Genomic DNA, 26434 nt, shown 5'->3' with positions numbered 1-26434 from the left:
AATCCTCGACAGTGCGCCTTATAACCCGGTGCGCCTAATGTAAGGAATACGTTTGGTTGAGCTTACTCACCTCGAAGCTATTTTATTTGGTACATGGTGTAATGATAAGTGTGACCAGTAGACGGCAGTCAAATATAAGAGATAAGTGTAGACAGTAGGGGTGTGGGAAAAAATTGATTCGAATTCGAATCGCGATTCTCACGTTGTGCGATTCAGAATCGATTCTCATTTTTAAGAAATCGATTTTTTATTTTTATTTTTTTATTTTTTTTAAAATTTATTTATTTATTTATTTATTTTTTTTTTTTTAATTAATCAACCTAACAAAACAATACACAGCAATACCATAACAATGCAATCCAATTCCAAAACCAAACCCGACCCAGCAACACTCAGAACTGCAATAAACAGAGCAATTGAGAGGAGACACAAACACGACACAGAACAAACCAAAAGTAGTGAAACAAAAATTAATATTATCAACAACAGTATCAATATTAGTTACAATTTCAACATAGCAGTGATTAAAAATCCCTCATTGACATTATCATTAGACATTTATAATAAAAAAAAAAAAAAGTGTCACAGTGGCTTACACTTGCATCACATCTCATAAGCTTGACAACACACTGTGTCCAATATTTTCACAAAGATAAAATAAGTCATATTTTTGGTTCATTTAATAGTTAAAACAAATTTACTTTATTGCAATCAGTTGATAAAATATTGTCCTTTACAATTATAAAAGCTTTTTACAACAATCTACTACTCTGCTTGCATGTCAGCAGACTGGGGTAGATACTGCTGAAATCCTATGTATTGAATGAATAGAGAATCGTTTTGAATCGGGAAAATATCGTTTTTGAATCAAGAATCGCGTTGAATTGAAAAAAATCGATTTTGAATCGAATCGTGACCCCAAGAATCGATATTGAATCGAATCGTGGGACACCCAAAGATTCACAGCCCTAGTAGACAGCACTATGAGTGCAATATGTCTCAAGTAAACAACATTAACATTTTAAATGTTCCATTGAAAATATAGAACATTACGCACAGCGCTCAAAAATATATCAAAATGTTTTAGTACGACTTTGGTAAGCTATGAAGCCGCACTGCTTGAATAATTGTTGGCACATTAAACATTCAAGTATTATTATGGTGTGTGTGTATAAGGTAAGACATATTATCTGGCGTTTTGTTTCGCAATATTATGCAAAAGCAACTTTTCTTACCTTCTGGTACCTGCTGATCTGCATTTGGGATCTGCAGAAGTCCAGAAAAATTGCGTGCGTCCATGAGTCGATAAGCTTCTTCTTTTTCCTCTATCTTCTTGTTATGTGACATTAATCCTCCGCTTTTGCCATTTCTAATATAAAGTAGTGTAAAGTTCTTACTTGTATCTGTCAGTAAACTTGCCATGAAAGCGCTAAAACATACCGGTGTAGTGAGTTTAAATTATTCATCCAAGGAACTTTAGTTATTAGAGAGTTCCGGTCGGACGGTTTTTCACGGGACACATTTCCTGTGTTGTTGTTTCCGGATGAGGAGATGCTGCTCTGTTATTGATATAAGTAAAGTCTGAATGTCATTAAAACAGTTAGCTCCATCTTTTGACACTTCTTCCACTCCCGTCCTTGCACGCTACACCGCTACAACAAAGATGTCGGGGAGAAGACGCTGTCGAAGGTGAGCCACGTAAATAAGACCGCCCCCAAAATGCCACATCCGGAAGCGACTGTCAGAAAGCGGCTTGAAGATGATCTGTAAAACATAATCTATGCAACATTTTGACCAAAGAACCACCATGACAATTATGTAGACCACAAGGAAGTGTTTTCAATTCAGAAAAAAAAAAAAAGACTCCTTAATGCGCCCTAAAATCCGGTGAGTTTAATATATGAAAAAATAGACCATTCATGCCCTATGGTCCGGAAAATACGGTATCCAAAATATTGGTCATTGGAATCTCATCATTACTTTCCAAACTTAAAGGGCCCCTCTAATGCTGACATTTTGGCACTTATTTCATAGTTCTGGACCTAAAAACGATGACTACAGGTAAACTTCCCACCAAAATAGAGACATTAGTCATTTTAGGCTTGTTTTCTAACGGGTTTCAGCACATTTTGGAATGCCCACCTTTAACTCCAAAATGTGGGCAGGCCTTCATCAGCCTGCTGACACCACCTACAGAAGACTTGAAATTTCATATTTCATAGTATGTGTTTTTGTCGCATTTTCATCCTGAATCACAATATTTTCATGCAGAATTTGAAGGAATTTTCAAATATGGCTGCCATATACATTGTTGCAGGTTGTAGAGATACAACGAAAGAAGGAGTCAGTCTGCATACGTTTCCAAATGATGGGAATATGAGGAAAGTGTGGACCTCTTCTTTCAAATTGACTTGCGCAAAATGGGACGGACCAAAAGAGAAGAGAAGAGGAGTATAATTTGCAGCAATCATTTTGATGTTTTTGACCTAAAGAAGAAGGGTTTGGATGGAATAAATTTAAGACTCAAGCCAAATGCGATCCAGAAAATCAGGGGCACATTTTAGGGGAGAGAGACCAGAAAGTCAGAACCTGGGGATAAACGGAAAAAGAAGAGCAGACCAGGCGTTAAAAAATTAGAAAAAAAGACGAAGGTAAGCCGCTAGTATTGTATTACGGGTCCTCTTCTACTGAGGTTTTCCTCAAGATGCTTGAGGAATTGCTGAAAGAGTTTGAGGAAACACAGGCTTTGGTGTCTGTGGAAGAGGAGATGGTAGAGCAGGGCAGGCCGGAAATTACTTTTATATTTCTTCTTCGCTTATAATGTTAACCACATCAGTTTTGAAGTAATATCAATCAATCAATCAATCAATGTTTATTTATATAGCCCTAAATCACAAGTGTCTCAAAGGGCTGCACAAGCCACAACGACATCCTCCGTACAGAGCCCACATAAGGGCAAGGAAAAACTCACCCCAGTGGGACGTCGATGTGAATGACTATGAGAAACCTTGGGAGAGGACTGCATATGTGGGTAAGTCAGCAGCGCAGAGACATCCCCAACTGATGCACAGATGAATGGTCCACCCCGGGTCCCGACTTTGAACAGCTAGCGTCTCATCTGTGGTCACCTGAGCAGAAACGAGATGGCAGATCAACTGGTCTAAAAGGGTGGTCTATTTAAAGACTAGAGTTAGAGAAATTCCGGTCATCTGGACGCTATGGGTCCTTTAAAGCCATGCCTCTGTTATGTTTATTAATTGTTTGCGCAAGTATCAACGTTGAAATAGACAGTCGTGTTTTTTTTTTTTTGGAGCTGTTGGTTGTGATTCACTTGACCTGAAAAAAAAGGCTTTGGGCACAGTAGTCCTCAAGGCTTAGTGCTCAAAAAGCTTTGTTTCAGTGCAAGTTGTTTATTTGGATTGTTATTGGGATTGCTTGGCTATTCTTATTCTTCCATCTGCTTCAATGTGGAAGGGCCAAAAAGAAAGCTGTCAGAATGAATATGCAGATTTTTTTTTGCAAGTCAGACAATATAAACAAAGATAATAAGGATGAATAATAATAATACTTCCAAAGTGAACTATAATGTTTAGTTATAGAAATTAATGAGTTGTCTCTTGCTGCAGTCGAGCTTTATATCTTTGAACTGTAACCCACTTAAGGGGATCTTTCCGTTGGTCCTTTTTTTCCCCATGTTGGAAAAGCTATACATTCTCCATAAACCATAAAACATGTGCCTTTTGCTGGATTATGTTATCCTGAACATAACATATACGGATTAAACCATCAGCGATGTTATCACTGTGTGAGTCGACAGGTCACTCACAGCTCATCGCAGCGACTTCTCACTGCTTGCAGCGTCGTTGACGCACCCGTTCCCTTGCCTTCTGGAGCTTTACAGTCACAGTCACAGTCGGGGAGGTAGACACGTTGAGTGCTCCAAGCTGCTTTCGGCTGGACATATGGCTCAATTTTGGAACGCCATGATTTGTTGATCCAGCAGTGAGCGTGAAAACATGAAGAGGTGAACCCTCCTCATCAATTAGCACCTTGTTAAAAACTGTCAGTGATGGGTCAGGACCAGCGGGCCAAGGGCACAGAAATACACATACGCTTGTCACGTCCTATACTGAAAAAGAAAAGTGATGTGATGGCTAGTCTCAATTTATGCGCATATTGTTGGCAAGTTGTTGATTTTTCTTTATATGCATGATTACGAGTACTTGATGCTAGATTTGGTTGCAAGTGCCCCAATTTTTAGAAAACTGGTAAAAGCCAATCATCTGCATGAACCAAAATGGTTTTGTGGAATTGATCATAGGGCTGGGTGATTATAATCATCACTAATTTCATGTCGATCACAGTGATTAGCTTTTTGCATATTAAATTGATCAAACATGGCGAAAACGTCCGTGGCAACAGCCAATCAGAGTCGACCTTTTCAAGCTCCACTCCCGGTTACATGGTATTGTAAAAGTTAACAGAATTTGTGAACTGGCAGCTTAACATGGCACTGTGGCTTAGATTTGTAATTATCCATTAATCTAAATTAACAAATAGGATGCATATTTGCAAGTTGCAATGATGTTAACGGCATCAAAAGTTTTATACCCGATGAGGCAATTTGTTTATTTTGGGTTTGGCTTAACTGCACTAACGAATGTAAAATAGTTCACAGTGTTAATTTATATATATATATATATATATATATATATATATATATATATATATATATATATATATATATATATATGTATATATATATATGTATGTATATATAGCAAATATATTTATATATATATATATATATATATATATATATATATATATATATATATATATATATATATATATATATATATATATATATATGTATATATATATATATATATATACCTGTATATATGTATGTACAAATATATACATGTATATGCATGTGTATATGTACACTATATGTATTTATGTGTATATATGTATGTATTATGTATGTATGTCTTTATATATATATATATATATATATATATATATATATATATATATATATATATATACATACATATATTATATATATATAAAGTATATATTACATATATATATATAAAGTATATTATATATATATATATATATATATATATATATATAATACATATATAAGTATTTTTTTTAAATTTGTTTTAATGTTAATTTCATTTATTTTGTTTTGTTATTTATGCAGAATGTTCATGAACAAATAACTAAACTCTATTTAGTTTTTAGTACAGATGTTTTGAGGCTGCCTGGTTAAAAACAATATAAAGAATTGTGATATTAATCGAGATCGGATTATATATATAAAAAATAAAATAATATATATATATATATATATATATATATATATATATATATATATGTAATATATATATATATATGTATATATAACAAATATATATATATATATATATATATGTAATATATATATATATATATATATGTATATATAACAAATATGTATATATATATATATATGTATGTATGTATGTATGTATGTATGTATGTATGTACAAATATATACATGTATATGCATGTGTATATGTACACTATATGTATTTATGTGTATATATGTATGTATTGTGTATGTATATAGGTATATATATATTACATATATATTATATATTTTATATATATATATATATATATATATATATATATGTGTATATATATATATATATATATATATATATATATATATATATATATATATATATATATATATATATATATATATATAATACATATATAAGTATTTTTTTACATTTGTTTTAATGTTAATCTCATTTATTTTATTTTGTTATTTACGCGGAATGTTCATGAACAAATAACTAAACTCTATTTAGTTTTTAGTCCAGATGTTTTGAGGCTGCCTGGTTAAAAACAATATAAAGAATTGTGGTATTAATCGAGATCGTATTATATTAAAAAATGATCAGGATTTAAATTTTTATTTTTATTTTTAGGGCCCTAGTCCTAATTGATCATGATCTGAAGTACTTCAGGCACAATAGTACTTGGCTACTCAAGTATTGGAGCACTCAGCTCAAGAACAACACAACAACAGTGGGAAGTTGCGATATATCAATACACAGTAGACCTCCTTTATGGCAGAACTCCTCCTTTGGCTCAATATAATACTCGCATTGAAGCAGGAGTTCAGAACATTTAGAGAGAAATTGTCGTCATTTGATAACAATTAATCATAAATTAGGTGCACCAACAGTAAGAAAAATAAGAAGAATTCTAGGGCTGCAACAACTAATCGGTTAAATCGATTAAAATCGATTATAAAAATAGTTGGCGATTAATTTAGTCATCGATTCGTTGGCAGAACATTTAGAGAGAAATTGTCGTCATTTGATAACAATTAATCATAAATTAGGTGCACCAACAATAAGAAAAAAAAAAAATTCTAGGGCTGCAACAACTAGTCGATTATAAAAATAGTTGGCGATTAATTTAGTCATCGATTCGTTGGATCTATGCTATGCGCATGCGCAGAGGCAATTATTTATTTATTTAACTTTTTCTTTGTATTTATAAACTGCAACATGTACAAACAGCTGAGAAACAATAATCAAAATAAGTATGGTGCCAGTATGCTGGGTTTTTTTTCCAATAAAATACTGGAAAGGATAGAAATATAGTTTGTCTCTTTTTTCCGATTATTAATCGATTAATCGAAGTAATAATCAACAGATTAATCGATTATCAAATTAATCGTTAGTTGCAGCCCTAATATTTTCCCATGCTTGTTTTTCAGTCGGAGACACTACTTTTGACAAAAGAGTTTGTAGTGTACTGACCTTTTAATATGATCCTAACTGTCTTATAAACCCCATGTGTTAACCCCAGACACACATATCAAGAAGCCAAGACCTGTTCACGTTTCCCCAAAACGTGACTACAATGGACTTTTGGTATAAAGCCTAAATTGGTTCTTGCAAAGATAGACAGAAAAGAACAACCATACATACACACACTGTAAATCTATAGCCATAAGGTTGTCTTACCTTTGATGTTGGGATTGAGCGACTGTAATGAGAGGTCGAGTGGGAGCTTTAACAGCTTATTGTCTACTTAAAGCTCACATCACAGACTGAGGGTTCGTTATTGTTAGCCACATTTCCTGGTCTGCCCTAATTATGTCACTTTGCATGCATACACATGTTGGCCGCTAATTGGGATAAATGTCCGGCTTTTGTACTTGCGCCGCTGCAGCAGCCATGTGTCAATCACCTGGTCTGCACTGTTGTGTCAACAAATACCTTCTTAGTGGATCAAGCAATTTGGGCTTTTCAAAACATCTCAGCTGCAGTTGATGCTCTGTCAGTGATGTCAAAGAGAAGCTTACTCACCATTCCTGAAACTCGCCGCCACAAACACAAAGTTCACTCTCTGGCTTTAATTCCCCAAAATCCTTTAATGCGCCACAATAATTTGAAATTTGAAAGGGGGATGAAGTGTGCATGGCCTTTTCTGTGGCATTGATGGTTAAATATAATACGAGCACAATTATTAACTTGCACTGCGGTCTATTAAAGTACAAATATTAAACAGCCTGCCAGTCTTGTACCATTGTTCCTTAAGACAGTGGTTCTCAAATGGGGGTACGCGTACCCCTGGGGGTACTTGAAGGTATGCCAAGGGGTACGTGAGATTTTTTTTAAATATTCTAAAAATAGCAACAATTCAAAAATCCTTTATAAATATATTTATTGAATAATACTTCAACAAAATATGAATGTAAGTTCATAAACTCAGTGAAGCACAAGCACAGGTTTCTCTCTAAAATGTCTGTCAAAAAGAACTGTGAAAAGAAATGCAACAATGCAATATTCAGTGTTGACAGTTAGATTTTTTGTGGACATGTTCCATAAATATTGATGTTAAAGATTTCTTTTTTTGTGAAGAAATGTTTAGAAATAAGTTCATGAATCCAGATGGATCTCTATTACAATCCCCAAAGAGGGCACTTTAAGTTGATGATTACTTCTATGTGTAGAAATCTTTATTTATAATTGAATCACTTGTTTATTTTTCAACAAGTTTTTAGTTATTTTTATATCTTTTTTTCCAAATAGTTCAAGAAAGACCACTAAAAATGAGCAATATTTTGCACTTTTATACAATTTAATAAATCAGAAACTGATGACATCGTGCTCCTTTATCTCTTTTTTTCAACCAAAAATGCTTTGCTCTGATTAGGGGGTACCGGTACTTGAATTAAAAAAAGGTTCACAGGGGGTACATCACTGAAAAAAGGTTGAGAACCACTGCCTTAAGACATCAATGTGAGATGCCATTACAGCAATTAATAACCACGTCCACTTGTGAAGCGTAATCTATAACCCAACAAATATATAAACTAAACAATAACACAACTCACCTGTGACACAGTCCTGTCTCGAAATCAACATTCTTATTGATTTAATGTACACCAATGTTTTTAGTAGCAGTTACCTTAGTGTTAAGCTACACATCAGAGGTGTCCTGGTTGCCATGACAATGACAGATGCGCCTTTGCGCTTATGACAAGCAAGTCTACAATAAAAAATGTATTTTGGTGGTGTAAAATTACAAGTTATTATTTGTGTTATGATACCCCTTTGCCATTGAATTGATTCAATTTAAGGGTTTTAACTTATTTGGGGCCTAATCTAATAAAATCCTAAATCTACACGCTAAGCGTGTTGGGTTTAATCTACCAAGACTGAGTGTATGATTGATAATGAGTGCAGACCGCCCTATTTAAATGAGAATTTTTGCGTGTAATATGCAACTTTTTCCATGGAAACACTCAATTACTGCCCATTTATCTTATAATGCTGCGACATGAAGTGTTTTGTTATGTTTTGAAACATGCATGAGACATACTTTACTTTTTTGGGGTATTTTAGACGCAGTCCTGCATTGCGATCTACAACCGAACCTACTTTTTTAGGGCGGCGAAGGTGCGTTCTTGGGAGATGCTGGCACTAACTCCGAGCGTGCGCTCCCGACGCAAGAATATGCATATTGCAAGACGTTTTTTCATATATTTTTGAAAAAACAAACGTCATTTAAAAAAAAGCTTGTAGCAGACACAAAAAACGCGTCAATTGTATTTCTTTTAAACAGCTCCTTGAAGAAGCTGGTTGCAAAGGCCGCTAAAGTTCCAATGTACTTTAAGCGTTATATCCCACCCTCTTATGGCTTCTAGGACGTAATGACATAACTACGAACGTACGTAACACATGCACGAGCATCTCATTTGAAGTGAATGTAGCTTTCGTTGCTTCCCTTGGACTGTTTTTGTATGTGTATGCACGAAAATGATTTTATTACTTAAACTTGGTAATTGTGAATAATATAGAGAGTTTTAAAACAAATGTGTTCTATTAAAACACTAATAGTAACCAATGGCGTTGTTGTTATATTTTTAGCTTTGAAAAATGTAACTGAGCTAGTTGCAAACTGCAGCAGCTATATTATAAAAGTATATTGCTGAATAGACAATATGTCTAATATTTTTTATTTTTATACATGTTGACAAGCATACATGGGACCGAGCTGCAGTGAGGGACCTCCTTTCTTGTCTAGACGTACCACATAAGGACGCAAAACAACGGCCGCAGTAAATTTTTGGCCTCAATAAATCACACTGTGTTTGTTCGATAATTGTATTTGTATCTTCTCCTCCCAGTATTGTGGCCGTTCCAAAGATCAGCATTAGGGCGGCAACAAACGATTATTTTGATAATCGATTAGTCCACGATTATCTTAACGATTAATCGATCAGTTGGATAATAAATCGTACACATATTTAATGCCTCTAATTTTACCATCGACTTCTAAATGCAGCTAAAGTTATTTCAGGCATGCGCTTGCTAACAACAAAGATGACTAATTCATTCATAAATATAAATTTTTATTGTAACTGTGCTGCTCATTAAAAAATTAAAATGACTTTTACAATGGAAGGCAAATTGCTAAAGAAAAAAAACAATTAGCCTTGTTTATGTATTTTTTTTTTTTAAAACAACTGTTAAAACAGCAGCAATTAAAACAAACAACAAAACACAAAATCGATCGTTTAAAAAGCTGCACACTGGTGTATTGACTATTAATTATCTCTTGGCAGTTTCAGCACTCTTAATAGACTCAATGTGTAGAATTCTATCTTTGATTAATTTTTAAAATGTTGGCTATTTAATAATTTGTGTTTAATCTTATGATACCTCCGCATTGGGGCCTGTGTGATGTGGGCAAAACTTAGCTGGCTAACTTTGGCTGGAATAAAGTTAAAGTTATTTTTCACACAACTTCGTCTCACACTTATTAGCAAGCTAGCGAGGCATACGTTAACACTCTTATCGAGGCTGAGACCACGTCCTCCCTCCTGCTGACCCACTTCCGCCTGGAAAAACTATTGCTGACAAATATAATTGTCGGCGACAAATTTTATTGTCAACAATGCTGACTATTTGTCGCAGCCCTAATCAGCATATATTCTGCATAGTCATGACGACAGACACACTCCTTATTTTGCTCACTTAAGAGACTCAACTGTCTGCGCACAAGCTTAATAGATCGGCTTTGCGTGTTCTATCAAGTTTGCACCTTTTTATATTACTGTACACGCAAACATTTAGTTTATCAGGCCTTAAATCCGTTAAATCCTGAACATAGTTTGAATCGAAACATTTGCAATGCTCTGCGATCTAAAAAGGTAAATGTGTGAATATCCTTAAAGTACCGTATTTTTCGGACTATAAGTCGCAGTTTTTTTCATAGTTTATGAAAGTTGCCTAATGTTTTTTTCCTTCTTTATTATGCATTTTCGGCAGGTGCGACTTATACTCCGAAAAATACGGTATCTACATTTAATGAATGTCATGCAAACGGAATTATCGAGTTGCTGTGTGTGAGTCATTTGTTAATGGATGCTTAATTTCATGCATTTGCTGTGTTTGTCTTTCTTTTGAAGTTAAATCAGACTAATCAATATGGAATAATTTTCTGCGTCAATTTGAAATGGGGGATTACTGCATCATGAATGAAATTATTCTACACACAAGCATCTGAGCAATTTTCCTTTGGTTTTTCTGTGACTGAAAGTTCACTTCCAAGACGATGCACCTTCACAGGGATCTTACTTTGAAAGAAATTCTGGATCCATGCCCCATATAGGAGCCATAGCATTATGCATGTCTGTGAAAAAGGTGCATGAAGCCAGAACAGAGCCTCCTTTGTTTGCATGTCTGAGGTCTTCCACGGCATACACATTGAGGTAGCAGTTTGACACAGCCAGTAGATTGCATTACACATAACATCTCTGCACTCTTAAAAAGAGAAAACCGCTAATCAGAAACAGCCTTAAAGCGGCCGTTTACTGTCTGCTCGGACAGAATCAGTTTATTCAAACAAGATGTTTTCAAGGCACTGACCATTGTACTTTTTCGTCATGATATTGATTGTTTCCATAGTGCGTAAGTGTAGACAGCTTTTTTTTGTTTGTGTTTCTTTTCTTCTCAAAGCCATTAGAGGAGTAGTTTGTTCAACAAATCATTATTTTCTGTTATCTGGAAAATCTAGATTGCCTGTGCACATCTGTGACTTTTATTAAAATGTACAGTTGGTCAGATATTCTCATGGATTGCTCAGTGAAATTAAGGCAATCATCATTTGTGCTGAGTATTAAGACCAGGAACTTTTTTTGTTGTTGTTGTTGTTGTGGAACAGTGCACAGAAATAATGAGTTAGAACTCTTTGAGCTGCCAGAATAATGTTAAGTGCTACTTTTGTGGCAACTAAAAATTGGTCTGTGACTTCTGAGCGTAAAATCACCCTCTTGCCGTATTGTGTCCCACTAGTAAAGCATCTCACTTCATTCTGATTATCATCTGTGTCAAATAATGCTGAATGCAGTGTATATTTTTGCAGCAGCGTAATAGCTGCATGACAAGGCTCGTAGTCAAACCAAAATGGCTACCTTCAACCGCGACCACACATTTTCTAATTTGGTACAATGGACAATAAGTGTTCTTTGGATTCATATCAGGTTTGATCTGTTTGAGTGTTTGTGCAGACATGTCCTCCGTGTATATTTTGGAAGGTTTTTTTGGCCGGCTTTTGCTCACCCTGTAATTAGCCTGCATGCATGTTCATATACGTGATAGTGTAGGGAAAATGAGAGGCAACAAAAGGAGGGTTCAGAGAAGCAGTTGTGTATAGGAGTGTATTTTAAGTTAAAAGGAGTTTGTGGGTCTCCCTCGAACTTGTGTGAAGTTCTTTTGCAGCAGAGCAAGGCAACACTGGTCTTCAAAGAAGCAGTGTATTCTTCTCCAGTGTTCAGCTCGCAGGTGCCCTGCTGTGCCATGTGACTTTATTGTTATGGTTGGTTGCAAAAGAACATCGCCCGGAACTAAATATAAGAAAATTCAGGTCTTACTTTTTTTTAGTCATTTAAAAAAAAAAAAAAAAACTCAGTTAATCGTGTCGTCGTAAATGAACCTAATGAACGCTCAGCCAAACAATGCGGTTTGTTGTGCTTATGTAGGATTAACTCCCAGCTATGTTTAGTTTTACTCTTGCAGGCAAATGTCAGGCGTGATCCTTTTACACAACACAACACAGCTCATTGCAGCTGCACTGTCAGACATTCAGTGTCAACTTAGCCAACCTGGTGACAGAATTAGCAAAAATGTGCATGTTTTTTTAAATTACTTACTTATAATGGTAAATGGGTTGTACTTGTATAGCGCTTTTTTACCTTTTCACCATGGGTGCTCGAGCTTTCAGCCGCTCTGCCCCACATCTTTGGAACTCTTTACCACCAGACCTTCGTAACTTAGATTCAATATCCCTCTTCAAATCAAGACTCAAAACACACCTATTCCTGACTGCCTATTCTTTGTAATAATCTTTTCTTCTCTATATTTGTTGTTGTTGTTGTTGTTGTTTTTTATCCAATTTGATTTTATTGTTGTGATTTTGTACGGTGTCCTTGGGGGCGGCGTGGCAAAATTGGGAGAGTGGCCGTGCCAGCAATCTGAGGGTTACTGGTTCAATCCCCACCTTCTACCATCCTAGTCACGTCCGTTGTGTCCTTGAGCAAGACACTTCACCCTTGCTCCTGATGGGCCTGGTTAGCGCCGTGCATGGCAGCTCCCGCCATCAGTGTTTGAATGTGTGTGTGAATTACATTGTCATTTTTCCTTTATTGCTAATGTTTATAGCCCTTATTTTATTGTCAATTAGTTAGTTTTTTGTACTCAATACTGTCCTTTTTGCTTCCTTTATTGTAGGGCAGGGGTCACCAACGCGGTGATATAGATATATATATATATATATATATATATATATATATATATATATATATATATGTATGTATATATATATATATATATATATATATATATATATATATATATATATATATATATATATATATATATATATATATATATATATATATATCAGTGACGTGCAGTCACTAGAGGCAGGTGAGGCGGGGCTTCACCTGCCATCATGGAAAGAAAAAAAATGTAAAAAGAAAAAAAATTAATTAAATTGTTATATGTATTCAGGGATTATACTATAAAGTTATTTTCCATTTAACTTCACCAGTTTTAGATTATTTGTATTCAAAATCGCTGAATTTTCACATTTGCCGTTCAAATACTGAGAAGAGACGGTGCGGTGAACAGCAGCCAGTTGAGGCACGTCACTCAGTGCCTCAACATGGATTCCGGACTCGGCTAACTGCTGGCCTGCTGTGCAGTGAGACTGTATTGCTATATGAACTATATTATACATTTCCATAGTTTAGTTAGCTGAGGTATATAATGTACAGTGTATTTTGTCAACAACTGTATGTGTGTAACGTATTTCTTGTGCTGAGCGATCATAAAACGGCTGCAAAAGACGCACTGGCTGAGACTCCAGTAGCCCCGCCTCCTGCACCCCCGCCGTATAATTGTTATATCAACTAAAGCCCACACTTAAACTTTCCACGTGCAAGATTGAATCTATTTAAAAAAGTTATTTCATAAGAAGCCAAAAAGGGCAAAAACAATAATGTTCGTGTTGGAGGAGTTGTGAATGACTGCAGGGCCACAACATTAGGTACACCTGCAGACTGCAGGTGTATCTAATTCACAACTCCTCCAACACGAACATTATTGTTTTTGCACTTTTTGGCTTCTTATTAAATAACTTTTGTAACCTATTTTCATGGGCTTTCCTCTTTGTGATGTTAAGTTCCTGTTATGCGCTGCTATACAGTATATGCCTCGAGCTCTTATTTTGAAGGCGCTAAGAGCGGAAGTGATGACATGGGGTGGAGCGGAAGTTTTTGAAAGAAGGTAAATAAAGTGGTCCTCGTGTAAACTGGAGCCTCCGTGTTTGTTATTTTGTAGTTTCATACAGTATAGGCGACATTTATAAACCCTCGGTTACACTTTTTTAAATAGATTCAATCTTGCACGTGGAAAGTTTAAGTGAGGGCTTTAGTTGTGGCGCATGGACTTAATTTGTAAGTAAAGGTAAGACCATAATAACGTTGTTTTTATTAAATGTGCTTTTTTGTGTGCTACAGTTTGTGTGTGTAAAGTTAAAGTTAAGTTAAAGTACCAATGATTGTCACACACACACTAGGTGTAATGAAATTTGTCGTCTGTATTTGACCCATCCCCTTGTTCACCCCCTGGGAGGTGAGGGGAGCAGTGGGCAGCAGCGGCGCCGCGCCCGGGAATCATTTTTGGTGATTTAACCCCCAATTCCAACCCTTGATGCTGAGTGCCAAGCAGGGAAGAATGCTGGTTTGAGCTTTTAAACATAACCCGTTAACTGCTGCCAATCAAATGGTGAATAAGATACTCTTTAGGGTTCATATGTTTGTAAATCTGACTGTGATGAAGTCAGTGCCTCACCAGCCATGAACCTCACCGCACGTCACTGATATATATATATATATATATATATATATATATATATATATATATATATATATTGTAGCGTTGGATGGGTTTGACAAACGTCTTTCCTTGAAGAAGTTAAGAATTGCTGACGCAATGTGCGACCATTTGTACTTTTAATGATCACGTCAATTTCTAAAACACACACACACAAGTGAACGCAAAGCATACTTAGTCAACAGCCACACCTATCACACTGAGGGTGGCCCTATAAAACAACATCAACATTCACAAACATGCACCACACTGTGAATCCACACCAAACAAGAACGACAAACACATTTCTGGAGAACATCCGCACCGCAACACAACATAAACACAACAGAACCAATACCCACAATCCCTTGCAACACCAACTCTTCCGGGACGCTACAATATATATATATATATATATATATATACATATATATATATATATATATATATATATATATATATATATATATATATATATATTTATATATATATATATATATATATATATATATATATATATATATATATATATATATACATAGTTGACACAGAGGTAGATCTTGCTTTGGTTTTTGGCTGAGAACAGGGATATTGGGCTTAAAAAGGCTGGTGACTGCGCTCCAGCATACAAGCATGTTAGTTATTTAGAAGATTAACTGCACGAGGAAAGAAGCCGTTGGAAAGTCTGACCATCATACTTCCAGCCCCACGATCATAAGTACTTCCTATATTGTTGACTAATCATACTTTTATACTGATATCGTATAACACGACAACTTGTCCAGGGTGTACCCTGCTTTCCGCCCCACTCCCGCCAAGTACTTTGTTTATGTTATTGTCAGATCATTACACTTGTACTGTATGTACTGTCAGTACGTACATGTGTAACATCTGTATTGTGAGCATGCATATTCATAACTCATGCAAATCTGGTCAATCAACACCATGAAGCACAGAGACATGAGACACTTGCACGTCTGTAGTCAGTATGTTCTGCTTTTATTCTGACGTACTGCTCTTATTTTCCCTTTTATTCTCACACATGGCAGACAAGTGCCTCCATTGGGAAAGTGTTTTGAGATGCTTTCTTTATTGTTCTCAAGCTATAGCGAGGGAGCGACGGAAAGTCAGACATCATCATTGCTATTGAAGAGACGTGTTCTTGTTTGTACATAGCTCCACAGTGGCTAACTTGTCAGGGCTATTCACCAGGCAAAATACGACGGTTTGATGAAGAGAGTGAGTCGATAAAACACCTGATAAAGGCTAGGGGGAAAAAAAGGCAACATTTTCAACACATACAAAAAAGTAAGACTGACATGGGATTATAGTGTGAACCAACCATTTATTGAAGTCCAGATGTTTAGCCTGTGTAAACCGCTGATTACGCCCTCCCCATCACCACCCCTGCCTCGTCTCTATCAATGTCTGAGTCACTTCAGTGCACCCTGGCACCACACACCCGATGTGGGCGAAGGCATGGTTACTTAATAGTGACTCACAATGCACCATTATAGCCCCGCTGCCACTCTTCTCACCTCTCCCCTTACCAGTGAATGTGCTCGTCTTTCTCTCCTCTTGTCGTGGCGTTTTCCCCGCAAGAAGAGTTAGAGAGACATTTAAGACAAAGGATGGGAAACGCCAACGCACATTTCCATCCCTCTTCGGGGTCATATGGAGCCCTTGGCAAAGTCGGGAGAGGAGAGTCATACAATGCATTTAAATGTTAAGACTCAAGAGTTGTCAATTCAGGCTGTTTTTTTTTTGTTTTTTTTGGAATTATCTCTGAGATACACGACAGTGCTCGGTCGGGATTGTAGAGTCGTAACCGGCAATCGGTAATTCTTTATGTAGGTCATCCCATGCTAGCCAATAAGTCCAATTACTGTCAGCCTCAGAAATAGAACAAGCAGCGACCTTTGCCCGGCTTTCATGAGCATGAAATGGATGCAGCAATTGATATAGAGATGACCGGGGGTGTAGCACCAAATTCTGGGCCCCCATACTCAAGACTCCTAAAGCATACTTGCCAACCTTGAAACCTCCGATTTCGGGAGGTGGGGGGCGGGGGGCGGGGGGCGTGGTCAGGGGTGGGGCGGGGCGTGGTTAAGAGGGGAGGAGTATATTGACAGCTAGAATTCACCAAGTGAAGTATTTCATGCATATATATATATATATATATATATATATATATATATATATATATATATATATATATATATAAATCTACATCCTGAAAATATGCAAACAAAACTGTGTTTAGATAATTGATACTTCAAACTTGCATATATAGATATTAAGGAATATAACATAACTTGGCTTCTGAGAGCTTCAAAATGTAATGAATAAAATGCTAAAGTTGTTGATAAACAAGCAATTATTTTAATAATTAAATATGGTCATTTTAAATGAATTATTATGATCATTTAAAATTAATTATTTCAAATATGTTTATGTTAATGTATAATTCTATGGCTGGATGTAATAAGGAGTCAGAAAAAATACAAATAAAAATACAATTAATTTTGATATTTTTAGCAAAATATAGTAAAATGTATTTCGTTTTTGTTTTTTTGATTAGTAAATATATTTATTTTTAGGTAAGATAAACATAATAATACAATTTATCTCTAGTCTGGATGATTTAGTTCTTGTCACCCTGTTGTCCTCCCGTCGTGAAAAAAGGCTGTTCTCACTCAGGTCCGCATGGAGCTGGAGGGGGCGTGGCCTCCAGCTCCGGCTGAAAATCGGGAGATTTTCGGGAGAATATTTGTCCCGGTAGGTTTTCGGGAGAGGCGCTGAATTTCGGGAGTCTCCCGGAAAATTCGGGAGGGTTGGCAAGTATGTCCTAAGGAGCCTCCATTATACACACATACTTGTGGCCTGATCTACGAAAGGTTTGCGTGTACCAAAACACGTGCAAATATGAACTACTAAACTTGTGCGCAGAGGATTGTGTCTCTTAAAGGCCTACTGAAACCCACTACTACCGACCACGCAGTCTGATAGTATATATATCAATGATGAAATCTTAACATTGCAACACATGCCAATACGGCCGGGTTAGCTTACTAAAGTGCAATTTTAAATTTTGCACGAAATATCCTGCTGAAAACGTCTCGGTAGGATGACGCCTGCGTGTGATGTCACGGATTGTAGAGGACATTTTGGGAGCATGGTGGCCAGCTATTAAGTCGTCTGTTTTCATCGCAAAATTCCACAGTATTCTGGACATCTGTGTTGGTGAATCTTTTGCAATTTGTTCAATGAACAATGGAGACAGCAAAGAAGAAAGCTGTAGGAAGTCTTTGAATGCACCACAGTTATGCTGCAAAAGTGAAACTTGTACATAACGTTCTCCTATGCTGCCACGGATAGATTTATTCATATTTTTACCTTTTTTTCTGTCACCTCATCATTGTTCCAAAATGCTGGTGCTGTGTGTGAATGCTGAAAGGTGAGCTTTGATGAAGTCATGACGTCTGTGTTAAGTGGAATGTTCAAAGTTAGGTTTGCCGCTATCCAGGTGGAACATTTTGATAGGAGGTTTAAGTATAAGGACGGCGTGGTGCGGTGTCAGCAACCTTAGGGTTCCTGGTTCGATCCCCACCTACTACCAACCTCGTCTCGTCCGTTGTGTCCTTGAGCAAGACACTTCACCCTTGCTCCTGATGGGTCGTGGTTAGGACCTCGCATGGCAGCTCCCGCCATCAGTGTGTGAAAGTGTGTGTGAATGGGTGAATGTGGAAATAGTGTCTAAGCCAGGCCTGGGCAATTATTTTTGACCTGGGGGCCACATTTACAGAAAAAAATGTGTCTGGGGGCCGGTATATCTATCTATCTATGTATATATATATAAATATAAATATACGCACACACACACACACACACACACACACACACACACACACACACACACACACACACACACACACACACACACACACACACATATATAAGCTGTGACAATCTGCTGTACAATATTGATTGATTGAAACTTTTATTAGTAGATTGCACAGTTCAGTACATATTCCGTACAATTGACCACTAAATGGTAACACCGGAATAAGTTTTTTAACTTGTTTAAGTCGGGGTCCACGTAAATCAATCAATATGTGTCTTTGGGTCCTATTTTTAGGAACACTAATACAAAACCTTACAATAATGTCTGATTGGAAGCTAAAAACGTTATGACAGACCCCCTTAAAAAACGGAATGGAATTTTAAATGTTTTACTGAATGAGACACCCAGAATGTACATGAATATAAAGAATGTGGGATTTACGATATTAACTATGAACGATAAAACACTGAATATTGACAACATATGCACACCCCTCTCCATCCACATATTTTACAATCAAGCGAAACACAACAAAAATGCAACAAACACGGCGAAATATGAATGCTAAGGGTAAAAAAAACCAACAACCCTACAATCTAACATAATATCACTTTTCTTGTAGAACTTTGTTGTAAAAATCTCCTTCCGCGTCAGTCCCTGACACCCACATTTCAGGCTCTGGAAACACTCTGTGGAAACGCTCCCCACCCACACTGCTTGGTGCCTGGTCTGAGCTGCTGTGACTTACATTACCATAGTAACTAATTAGATTACCATAGTAACTAGTATATAATTCAAAAGCGCAGATTCTAACCATTGAAATACTTTGTATAGTTGAAGACTTACGGTCATTAGAAAACATCACTGCATATCATAATGGCAGCTACACTTTCCATCTTAAAGGGGAACATTATCACAATTTCAGAATTGTTAAAACCATTAAAAATCAGTTCCCAGTGGCTTATTATATTTTTCTAAGTTTTTTTCAAAATTTTACCCATCACGCAATATCCCTAAAAAAAGCTTCAAAGTGCCTGATTTTAACCACCCGTCCATTTTCCTGTGACGTCACATAGTGAAGCCAACACAAACAAACATGGCGGAAAGAACTGCAAGCTATAGCGACATTAGCTCGGATTCAGACTCGGATTTCAGCGGCTTAAGCGATTCGACAGATTACGAATGTATTGAAACAGATGGTTGTAGTGTGGAGGCAGGTAGCGAAAACGAAATTGAAGAAGAAACTGAAGCTATTGAGCCATTTCGGTTTGAACCGTATGCAAGCGAAACCGATGAAAACGACACGACAGCCAGCGACACGAGAGAAAGCGAGGACGAATTCGGCGATCGCTTTCTAACCAACGATTGGTATGTGTTTGTTTGGCATTAAAGGAAACTAACAACTATGAACTAGGTTTACAGCATATGAAATACATTTGGCAACAACATGCACTTTGAGAGTGCAGACAGCCCAATTTTCATCAATTAATATATTCTGTAGACATACCCTCATCCGCGCTCTTTTCCTGAAAGCTGATCTGTCCAGTTTTGGAGTTGATGTCAGCAGGCCAGGGAAGCTAGGGTCGATAGGGGGTTTAGCTTGCTCGTCTGCGGGAACAAACTGCCGCCATTGCTTGCCGTGCTACCGAGGTCCTTTGTCCCTGAATTGCTCACACACTCCGGCAGATTCAATGGGGGTCTGGCGGCAGATTTCTTTGACTTTATCGTTGGAAATGCATCTGCTTTGAGTGTCGCAGGATATCCACACATTCTTGCCATCTCTGTCGTAGCATAGCTTTCGTCGGTAAAGTGTGCGGAACAAACGTCCAATTTCTTGCCACTTTCGCATCTTTGGGCCACTGGTGAAACTTGAATCCGTCCCTGTTCGTGTTGTTACATCCTCCGACAACACACCGACGAGGCATGATGTCTCCAGGGTACGGAAAACAGTCGAAAAAACGGAAAATAACAGAGCTGATTTGACTCAGTGTTTGAGAAAATGGCGGATTGCTTCCCGATGTGACGTCATCGCTCCGAGAGCGAATAATAGAAAGGCATTTAATTCGCCAAAATTCACCCATTTAGAGTTCGGAAATCGGTTAAAAAAATATATGGTCTTTTTTCTGCAACATCAAGGTATATATTGACGCTTACATAGGTCTGGTGATAATGTTCCCCTTTAAAGATCTAAAACAATTATTTGGGAATGTCCGACGGGCCAGATTGAAAAGCTTAACGGGCCGCATGTGGCCCCCGGGCCTTAAATTGCCCAGGTCTGGTCTAAGCGCTTTGAGTACCTTGAAGGTAGAAAAGCGCTATCCAAGTATAACCCATTTACATTGTTGATTTGATTCAAGAAAACTTATTAAAATTTATTTTACATGTATATTTATTCTATATACCGTATTTTTTGGAGTATAAGTCGCACCTGCCGAAAATGCATAATAAAAGGAAAAAAGGAAAAAAACATATATAAGTCGCACTGGAGCCCGGCCAAACTATGAAAAAAACTGCGACTTATAGTCCGAAAAATACGGTAACCATTTTTTACATCTTTTTAATAACTTACATATTTAAATGGCAGAAAAAAAATATTCAAAGTTCACAAAAGCCCAGGGCCCTGGTACAACATCCCCACTGAACCCCACCTCTTCGACGCCCCTGGAGATGGCACTTTATGAGGAAAAAAATCAATCGTGAAAGTGTCGTATTGGTGCATCAAGTGTGAAAGGCTGATAGAAAATAAGCAGATTCGATGGTACGCGAGGCACTGAAGAACATCAAAACCGACCCCAATGTCCCGCTCTTGTCAGCATCCTCCTTAAAATGCTACTCCTGCAGAATAGCAGCTCTCCCTCCAAAAAAGCAGCAACTTATCAGCACCAAAAGCACACTCAATGATTCATACACTCTTTTAAGAGAACTTGAATCCTTGGCTCTATTTCGGTTCCCGCTGTAAAATGCAGCACGATGGAGCGCGGGGATTTAGCGGGACTAAGTAGTTTGATCGGTTTTCTGTGTGTGTTTGGCCCCACTCTCCTAGTGATCTTTCTCATCACACGGAGACCAAGGTCATGGCTGATTGAAATATAATAGAAGTGTAGACATCTGGCCTAATACTGTGGGAAGTTAAATCTATTTTAATGGCCCCTGCTGCAGTGGATTCTCTCTGATGCACTCTTGCGCTTCACTGACAGTAAATCACAATGTTCTCTTATTACCCTGACTGGAATGAGGGCATAGAGAAAGAACAATGAGGGATCCACATCATTTGTTTTCACCCCTCCCTTGCTTTTTCCTCGCTCCCCTCCGCTCCTCCCCGTCTCCGCTCCAACTCATAAAGCAAGGGGCTAAAAGAGTGACATCATGAAAATAAAAATAAAGAGGGATTATAGTCCGGCTATTGTGCCTTATGTGATTACTGAGAATTCCATGTCGCCTCAGGGTGGGGTGAATCACTGTGATACATCGTATTTCTTTTATTTATATACATTTTCTCTCAAATGGGAAATATCGGGACCCGAGCATCGCGCCCAAACATTTTCCGTTCCAGTGTCTTATTATTTTTTTCACTCTACCTTGAATTTTAATGGTGTGGGGAGGGGGGAAAAAAGAAGATATAAACGTGTGGAGCATGGCCCTTTTCCAGACCTTTTCAAAATACATCCTTCGTTCAGCTCAGGTCCACCCACATCTGCAATGGAAAGTCAGCTGCTTCTTAAATGAGATCCATTTTGATGTGACATTTGAGAGAATTACCAGAGCACGGTGAAGCAGCGAAGAGGTTAGCTGGCTGCCTCGTCATTGGCTAGAACTTTCCATAGCCCACCTGTCCTTTAGTGACGGACACGACCTGTGACCCCGCCGTACTCTCGTAACGCCCTCCCCCGGCTCGCACACTTCACTTATCCCGGTTCTGTCCTGCTGTCAGTCAACCTGGTGCTATTTCGTTCTTCTTTTGTACCGCGCCGTCCGCTCCGGCGTCGTCCAAATGGACTCCCTTGTCTTTTCAAAGACAGGTCAGACAGGCTTTTTGGACAATCTTCAGCAGTGTAGCCGATGATGAGCTTGATTTCTGCAAGGTTGATCTTTGAAGGTGAATTGTGAAATTTCCCCCATACGATGTTTTAAAGATTTACTGTTGCCATGTGTCTATCTGGCATGCTGACTGGACGTGACCATCTTTATGTATGCACGGCCAGCTGTTGTTTGTCGCAAAAACCATGCTGCACTGTCATTTTATTCACAGCGGAGCATATGGCTGAATGACTTTCCATAGGACATTGTATACTCATTCAAAGTTATTTAGTTTTATGACTCAGATTTTGGTTCAGTTATTTTCGTCACTGTACCAGTCAGTGTGTTTTATTACAAGGAACATCAGTAGCGCAGCTATTATTTATCTTCATTGAGGATAAATAACAATGGTAATGAGAGATTTGCCGCTACTTTTATGCCGTCGTATTGTACACGACAATTTGTAAATAAAATTAAAAAAAACTACTCAATGTGTAAAGCGCTTTGAGTCACTAAAGATATTATTTAAAGGGGAACATTATCACCAGACCTACGTAAGCGTCAATATACTGTATACCTTGATGTTGCAGAAAAAAGACCATATATTTTTTAACCGATTTCCGAACTCTAAATGGGTGAATTTTGGCGAATTAAACGCCTTTCTATTATTCGTTCTCGGAGCGATGACGTCACGTTGTGACGTCACATCGGGAAGCAATCCGCCATTTTCTCAAACACATTACAAACACCGAGTCAAATCAGCTCTGTTATTTTCCGTTTTTTCGACTGTTTTCCGTACCTTGGAGACACCATGCCTCGTCGGTGTGTTGTCGGAGGGTGTAACAACACGAACAGGGACGGATTCAAGTTGCACCAGTGGCCCAAAGATGCGAAAGTGGCAATAAATTGGACGTTTGTTCCGCACACTTTACCGACGAAAGCTATGCTACGACAGAGATGGCAAGAATGTGTGGATATCCTGCAAAGCAGATGCATTTCCAACTGGACTGGACAGATCAGCTTTCAGGAAAAGAGAGCGGATGAGGGTATGTCTACAGAATATATTAATTGATGAAAACTGGGCTGTCTGCACTGTCAAAGTGCATGTTGTTGCCAAATGTATTTCATATGCTGTAAACCTAGTTCATAGTTGTTAGTTTCCTTTAATGCCAAACAAATACATACCAATCGTTGGTTAGAAGGCGATCGCCGAATTCGTCCTCGCTTTCTCCCGTGTCGCTGGCTGTCGTGTCGTTTTCGTCGGTTTCGCTTGCATACGGTTCAAACCGATATGGCTCAATAGCTTCAGTTTCTTCTTCAATTTCGTTTTCGCTACCTGCCTCCACACTACAACCATCCGTTTCAATACATGAGTAATCTGTTGAATCGCTTAAGCCGCTGAAATCCGAGTCTGAATCCGAGCTAATGTCGCTATATCTTGCTGTTCTATGCGCCATGTTTGTTTGTGTTGGCTTCACTATGTGACGTCACAGGAAAATGGACGGGTGTTTATAACGATGGTTAAAATCAGGCACTTTGAAGCTTTTTTTAGGGATATTGCGTGATGGGTAAAATTTTGAAAAAAACTTCGAAAAATAAAATAAGCCACTGGGAACTGATTTTTTAATGGTTTTAACCCTTCGGAAATTGTGATAATGTTCCCCTTTAATTTTACAAAATATTACAAAACAGATTAACTCGCTGGACTATAAGACAATATAACACGCATCGGTAAATAGTGCAATATATTTATCTGTACAGTAATCTATTTATATCTGCACCTTCTTTTGTACAAACCCCGTTTCCATATGAGTTGGGAAATTGTGTTAGATGTAAATATAAACGGAATACAATGATTTGCAAATCCTTTTCAACCCATATTCAGTTGAATGCACTACAAAGACAAGATATTTGATGTTCAAACTCATAAACTTTTTTTTGCAAATAATAATTAGCTTAGAATTTCATGGCTGCAACACGTGCCAAAGTAGTTGGGAAAGGGCATGTTCACCACTGTGTTACATGGCCTTTCCTTTTAACAACACTCAGTAAACGTTTGGGAACTGAGGAGACACATTTTTTAAGCTTCTCAGGTGGAATTCTTTCCCATTCTTGCTTGATGTACAGCTTAAGTTGTTCAACAGTCCGGGGGTCTCCGTTGTAGTATTTTAGGCTTCATAATGCGCCGCACATTTTCAATGGGAGACAGGTCTGGACTACAGGCGGGCCAGTCTAGTACCCGCACTCTTTTACTATGAAGCCACGTTGATGTAACACGTGGCATGGCATTGTCTTGCTGAAATAAGCAGGGGTGTCCATGGTAACGTTGCTCGGATGGCAACATACGTTGCTCCAAAACCTGTATGTACCTTTCAGCATTAATGGCGCCTTCACAGATGTGTAAGTTACCCATGACTTGGGCACCAATACACTCCCATACCATCACAGATGCTGGCTTTTCAACTTTGCGCCTATAACCATCCAGATGTTTCTTTTCCTCTTTGGCCCGGAGGACACGACGTCCACAGTTTCCAAAAACAATTTGAAATGTGGACTCGTCAGACCACAGAACACTTTTCCACTTTGTATCAGTCCATCTTAAATGAGCTCAGGCCCAGCGAAGCCGACGGCGTTTCTGGGTGTCGTTGATAAACGGTTTTCGTCTTGCATAGGAGAATTTTAACTTGCACTTACAGATGTAGTGACCAACTGTAGTTACTGACAGTGGGTTTCTGAAGTGTTCCTGAGCCCATGTGGTGATATCCTTTACACACTGATGTCGCTTGTTGATGCAGTACAGCCTGAGGGATCGAAGGTCACGGGCTTAGATGCTTACGTGCAGTGATTTCTCCAGATTCTCTGAACCCTTTGATGATATTACGGACCGTAGATGGTGAAATCCCTAAATTCCTTGCAATAGCTGGTTGAGAAAGGTTTTTCTTAAACTGTTCAACAATTTGCTCACGCATTTGTTGACAAAGTGGTGACCCTCGCCCCATCCTTGTTTGTGAATGACTGAGCATTTCATGGAATCTACTTTTACATCCAATCATGGCACCCACCTGTTCCCAATTTGCCCGTTCACCTGTGGGATGTTCCAAATAAGTGTTTGATGAGCATTCCTTAACTTTATCAGTATTTATTGCCACCTTTCCCAACTTCTTTGTCACGTGTTGCTGGCATCAATTTCTAAAGTTAATGATTATTTGCACAAAAAAAATGTTTATCAGTTTGAACATCAAATATGTTGTCTTTGTAGCATATTCAACTGAATATGGGTTAAAAACAATTTCCCAACTCATATGGAAACGGGGTTTGTAAATGCAAACACTCTGCACCTTATTGCTCTTGTATCCTGCACTGCAACGAGCTAATGCAACAAAATGTTGTTCTTATCTGTACTGTAAAGTTCAAATTTGAATGAAAATAAAGGAAGTCTAATTCACTTTGCTTCAATATAAATATGTAGACCTCACTTACTTTTGAGAGAATTGTCCAGTTTTCATTTGGAATAGGAACATTTCATACTGTACAGTGGTATCTCGGTTTTTGTTATTAATCCGTTCCAAAAGGTCAGACAAATACTGAACTGAAACAATTTTTCCAA

The 26434-nt window shown here is 37.7% G+C and overlaps 1 protein-coding gene across 4 annotated transcripts in view; it reads left to right on the top strand.

Annotated features, from left to right (window-relative positions):
• LOC133616704 (TOX high mobility group box family member 2-like) overlaps nucleotides 1-26434 on the top strand; it is a 270313-nt gene that overhangs the window by 166269 nt on the left and 77610 nt on the right. The gene's annotated exons all lie outside the window — the stretch shown is intronic.

This window comes from Nerophis lumbriciformis, linkage group LG01 (assembly GCF_033978685.3).
Source record: "Nerophis lumbriciformis linkage group LG01, RoL_Nlum_v2.1, whole genome shotgun sequence".
Classification (NCBI taxonomy): domain Eukaryota; kingdom Metazoa; phylum Chordata; class Actinopteri; order Syngnathiformes; family Syngnathidae; genus Nerophis; species Nerophis lumbriciformis.
Note: the sequence above shows the minus strand (reverse complement) of the source record. Positions and strands in the feature narration are given on the sequence as shown.